General features: G+C 41.4%; 1 pseudogene; it reads right to left on the reverse strand.

Moving 5' to 3' along the window:
* Positions 1–4937: 4937 nt before the first annotated feature.
* On the reverse strand, positions 4938–5150 carry LOC113456304 (annotated as a pseudogene).
* Between the last annotated feature and the right edge of the window lie 1008 nt (positions 5151–6158).

Raw genomic sequence — 6158 nt, forward strand, 5'->3', positions numbered from 1 at the left:
TTAGATGATGTCTGACATCACTTTGGTGAACACTATTCCCACCCCATGTTTTAGATGATGTCTTCTTTCATCACATAGTCTCCCTGCACAAACTATGGGATAGAATACACACCCCCTTTTTTTAAAAAAAAAATTAGATTTATTTTATTTTATGTGTATTTGTGTTTTCTTTGCACGTATGTATGGGTACCATGTGCATGCCTAGTGCCTGCGGAGGTCAGAGGAAGGCACTGAATCCCCTGGAACTGGAGTTATGATGGTTGTGAGTTGCCCATGTGGTGCTGGGAACTGAACTTGGGTCCTTGACAAGCGCAACAAATGCCCCTTACCACTGAGCCACCTCTACAGCTCCCTTCCTGCCCTTCTTTAAGTTGCCTTTGTCCAGTATTTTGTCAGCACAACAAGAGACATAAGCTTTGCCCCTTGGAGATCTGCTCACCATACAGTGAGGGAAATAATGAGAGAGAAAGGGAACGAGAGACAGAGACAGAGACAGGACTGATGGGAGGTAGAGATGAGATCTAACTCAGTGGATAAAAACACTTGCAATCCAATCCTTTAACTTAATTGCCCTCAGGTATCCAACTTGTAAAATATGCTATAAACCAACTTAACGGCTTGATCTGTGTGCCCAAATTAAGATGCTGCTAAAAGCACAATGTAAGTGCTATTTGAATAAAAATGATCACTGTTAAACTCATTATCAAAACCCATAGGCGATGGGCGTCCACTTTTTATTCCACCTTTGCGTTCTACAAAATAGGAAATCGCCAAATGAAGACTCCTGTATCTTTAAGATGCTGGTCTGTGAATCACAGATTTGTCTCCACGAATGTGACACTTGACAACAAAGAAACAAACCCTGGCTGCATCAACACACCCCGGTCTATTTTAAACGCAAAGTTGATCACCCCAAACCTCAAAAACCCAACTCAAATTTAGATCCTTCCGATCTCATGCCCAAGTCCAAGTCGTGGGCTTTCCTAGAGGTGGCCTGCTGGGAAAAGTGTCTGGGCTCCTCGCCCAGGCTTGTTCCACTGGCTTTTTCCTCTCCCGCCCCACGCCTCCCCCCTCCACCCCCCAGCACACCTGTTTGCAGAGATCCTTCCTCTCTGCCCGGGCTTCTTGACTCCAGTCATGACCACCTGTTAAGGATGACGCAGATCCCGCCCTACGCACATCCTTGCCTTGTTGCTGTCTTCAGGATCCCCAACTGGGCTGAATCACCTCACAGGTGGCTATTTTTAGCCTTTATCTCTTAGGGGTTCTGTTTTCTTTCCGCCACCTTTTGACCTGGTAGCTGGAAATAAAGTTTGCCTTCCATAAAGACGAGAAAGTTGTCAGCCATTTCCTTCCTGCCTGCATGAAAGGACGGGCCAGCAGAGGGTGGGAAGTGGCGGAAAGGCTCAGTCCCTGAGTTCGGAAAACACACGCACCTCAGGAGTGACTCTTCAGTCGTCGTCTGTGTACACTGCCCAGAGTCATGCAGGAGAGAAAGGTGCTTACTTCCCGGATTCATCTTCAGAACGAACACAGCTCTGAGTTGGTACAGATTGTTGAAACCAGAGGACTAGGGCTTGTCTTGTCCTGCTTGCTGTTTGTTAACTCTCCCCAGAGAAGGGGTTTTCAGGAGGCTCAGTGGGCACTGACACCCTGCTTGTCTGTTCTTTGCTTTGGATGCATTTTTAAATTTAATTTTTTTTAATTTTTTTTTTAGATTTATTTATTATGTATACAACATTCTGTCTCCATGTATACCCACCCGCCAGAAGAGGGAGCCAGATCTCATTACAGATGGTTGTGAGCCACCATGTGGTTGCTGGGAATTGAACTCAGGACCTATGGAAGAGCAGCCAGTGCTCTTAACCACTGAGCCATCTCTCCAGCCCCTGGATGCATTTTTTTAAAAGAAAAAAGTAACTTATGTTCCTATGTCTTCATTACATTGTATGGGTTTTACGGCTAGATAAACATTTCTTCAAAGGGTAGAACTAAAAACACCAGGATGCTGAGATTCCTGGAAGAGCAGGGTTTCTCTTGGGACTACTTTACATGGAAATCTTTTGAGAGGTTTCTTATCCTTTCTACACTTAGCTAATGAAAGAAAGATTCAGTCTGTATTAAAAAAGCAGCAGTAACAATTGCCCCACATTTTTGTTAGCATGCAACAAATCTTGATCTGATTATTGGGGATCAGAAGACACAGGCAACATTCTGTTGCTCCCCCACCTAACTAATATTCCTCATATGTGCTCTCCGGGAAGTAATGGCTTTCTACTATCATCTCTTTACGAAGAAGGTGAATTTTTCAGGAAGCCTATTTCCTCAACAGATTCCAGCTCACTCCTCAATGGTGTCTGCATGCACAAAGCAAAAACCAGCAGTCAGTCAGGGAACCAGGAAATCTATGAAAGAGGTGTTCACATCCCCGCTTTTCTTGTCAGAAAACCCTAACTCTACCTGGTCATTTCAGTCTGAGTTATACAGAAATGATAACCGAATCATGTCCAAGTCATCTTGATGTGACATGATGATGATGATAAAGACGCAGTCTCCATTTTAAGACTTCATTCTCTGTGGTCATAATCTGACAAGCTAACCTACGAACTTAAAATAACTCTATTTCCAATTCCTTGATAATCTCCTATCTATTATGCAATACAATTAAATTTCACAAGCTTCGTAATACATTTATTGGGGGATTTTAGTGTTTGTGTTCCACAACCCCTTATCCAAGATTTTCAAACAAGCGAGAGAAACTGTGTACATCTTCACGAGCCATTTTGTAGCTTTGGGATGCAGGATATAATTTAAAATAGCACTTTTGATTTCATTTATTTTGGAGTTCTGATAATGTTCTTGGTGACCTTGGTGTGTAGGGGCAGCCAAGGCCAAGAAAATGTTTTTTTTTTTTTTTTTTTTTTCCGGCTCGCAGACGTCAGATTGCTTCCTTTGACACCTTGGAATGTCAGAAATTTATTAACTCCTTCCTTGAGGAGATGTTTTTCTCCTAGGGCATGAATGCTGTGATAGGGGCATTCTGTTTACCTGCTGTTGAGTACTTTCCCAAACTCACAATCAAGACTAAAAAGTGGGGCTGGCCATTGTTGTGGTTTGTTGCCTTACAGTTGGCTAGTACTAATGACCGCTTTTCTCCCTCAGAGCTGGCATTGCACCTTTGAATGCTGGAAAAGCCAGTCTTCAGGGAGGAAGCTTTGAGGTCAGTTCCAATTTGATTTCTCCAAGCCCTGTGTCTGAAGTGTGTGGTGCGTTCAGCAGTAGGGTCTCACCTTTAAGTTCTGGAAAGCAACCAAGGGTGATGGAAACCACCTGTGTTGTTTGAGGAATCTCTTGGACTATCCTGATCAACAACTTCAGGGGAGGCTTCCCTCCTATTGCTGGGGTCTGTTTTAGATAGTCTCCTTGACTCTCAAAGGTCATTATCACTTTAAGTGGTATAACTTTATACACACACACACTGCCCTTTTAAGTAAACATAAAATACTGTTTCCCTATGGTCTTTTGAAATATTCTCAGTGTTTGTTGTTCCTCATCTTTCCTCTATATTACCCTCTCTCCCCACCTTACAGTTAAAGTTTCCCACCCATTTCTCCCTAGGTCCCGTGCCCTACTACACCTCCTCTTAAGCATCTCTCTGTCGTGGTCATTTTAGACTTACCTTATTTCTGCAGTTGCTCCAGGTTGTATACTTACATCTAAAGTCAGCTTGATAAGATATCACCAATGGTGCAGTAGGGGTACTTTATGTCTTGGGGTAACCAATAGCTAGCTATCTTATTGGATCTAAGGCTCATTCAAGAGGTAAGAATTCATGTCTAGATTTGTAAACATAGCCAACTACCCATGGGTGTTAAAGTCATGAATAGTAAAGGAAAACCTATGGCTACCACTTTCCTAAACTAATATAATTTTTTTAACTGCATTCTAAATACTTAGGGTGTATCTCTCACCCATATCAAATGCTCTTTTTGTAGCAGAAGGGGACTATTACAGAAATCCACAACTGGTCAGTGCTGGGAACAATGCGGTCCCAACTGAGCCATCTGCAGCACAACCCTTATACTTGAGGCTCAGGGAAGTGAAGATATTTTATGGAGCCAAAGGCCCAGGACACCTGCTGTGAGTTAGCATCTCCTGCAAGTGGCGGGGGAGTTACCACCGTGAAATCAAAACAATATGGTTACCTAAACCAGACTAACACAGTGACGACACCAGCTGATAGGCCAGCCTGAATAGGATAGCTGTCACAAGGCTGTATCACAAGGCTTTACCCCTAGAAGAAGCACTCCAGGCTAGCAATGGCTGCTGAGACAGGATCCCTGACAAGCCATACAATCTCGAGCAGTCAGTCAGCCCTAAATGCAAATGCAAACACTAAGTGGACTCAGCAAGATATAGATATGTGTGTATATATGTAGTATATGCAGATATTTACTTGAAATATATACCTATATGTTCATATTAAAATTATGTTATATATGAATATATAAAAATAAATATATGTATTTACTTGAAGAAGAAGAGGTAATGAATTTGGCAAGAAATATTGAAGCACAAGGGGAGTTGGAGAAGGGAGAGGAAAGGGTGGAAATAACGTAAATATAGTACTCAACGTATAAAATTCTCAAAAAATTCAAAATTTAAATAAAAGAATAAACAAATATCCTCCTCCCTTCCACCCCCAGATAAACAAAAATTATACAGCCAAATTTTGCCATCTTTTCTGCCACAAAGAAAATTTTTTAGAGATTTATTGGAAAAATTAACTGAGATAGTCATAGGATCTGTATAGGTTTAGAATTTTGACCATGGTTCTAAGCATTGCTTTAGAAACAACCATCCTAGAGTAAAAGATTTTTATTCTCATAAAATTATCCTTTTTTTTTCAGTCTTTCATGGGCTTTTATTTTCTTTTTTCAACCATAATATGATACCTGAATTTTGTCTGTAAACACAGGTTTGTCCATCCCACTTACAGGCAAGGCAAATGCTGCTTCTTGAGACGGTCCTACCATGGACCCTCTGGTCATCCAACCTGGGTCACCCCCTTGCCTGGCTTTGTCTTCACTGTATTGTGTGGCTACTTCATTGACTTTCATTCTAGACTTTAACTCTTTCATAACTTCCATGATTTTGCCGTGTTTTTCACAAAAATGTGTCTGAGCTTTACTCCATTGCCACCACCTTTAGGGTCCTGAGCCTTCTTGCCAGTACTCTCACTTCCAGAGGCTGTACCTCCTTTCCCCCCTTTTCAGAACCACATTTTCCCTTCAGCAGCATCTCTTAAGCTTGTGGTTGAACTCGCTCATAGAATCATTCTTTTCCCATCTGTCTATGTATGTATGTATATATTCATCTGTTTGTATCTGTCTGTCCGTCTGTCCGTCCGTCTGTCCGTCTGTCTGTCTATCTGTCTATCTGTCTATCTGTCTGTCTGTCTATCTATCTATCTGTCTGTCTGTCTGTCTGTCTATCTATCTATCTATCATTTATCTATCATCTATCTTTCATCTATCTACCTATCATCTCATCATCTCTGTACTATCTACCAATTATCTATCATCTATCAATTATCTATCTATCTATCTATCTATCTATCTATCTATCTATCTATCTATCTATCTACTTACCTACCTACCTAGTAAAGCTTTGGCAGCTCTTTGTGTTTATTTCTACAGATTCTGAAAGGCCTAGACTTCCCCAAGGCCATGAGTGAAAAGGAGAAATTGTAGATGCAATTTCCCTGCGGAGTTATGCATTTTGCACACGGTTCAGAGTGGGGAACATACATAAAAATAAAATTTTGCTCCTGTGATATTATTTAAATTTTTTGCCTGTGAGAAAGTAGAAATCATTTTTGCATAAGTTGGTCTGTGCAAGGTAGATAGCCCAGAGGCGATCGTCCCATTTTCTCCCTGAGAAATTTTTATTTTTGTCTTGTTAACTTCAGCTCACTTCTCCTATACTCCTCCTTGTGGTCAAGGTAAATGGGTTTTCTTCCACAATTCATTTTTTCAGCCTTGTAAAATGTGATTTTTTTCTGGGTGCCATAACCTTCAGTAAACACCTAATAAACGAATTGCCAGACTAACGGCTTTGCTAATGAGACTGTCCCTGAGAACTTCCTGCATGTCTGG

The sequence above is a fragment of the Microtus ochrogaster genome, chromosome 7, assembly GCF_000317375.1.
Source record: "Microtus ochrogaster isolate Prairie Vole_2 chromosome 7, MicOch1.0, whole genome shotgun sequence".
NCBI classification, from domain to species: domain Eukaryota; kingdom Metazoa; phylum Chordata; class Mammalia; order Rodentia; family Cricetidae; genus Microtus; species Microtus ochrogaster.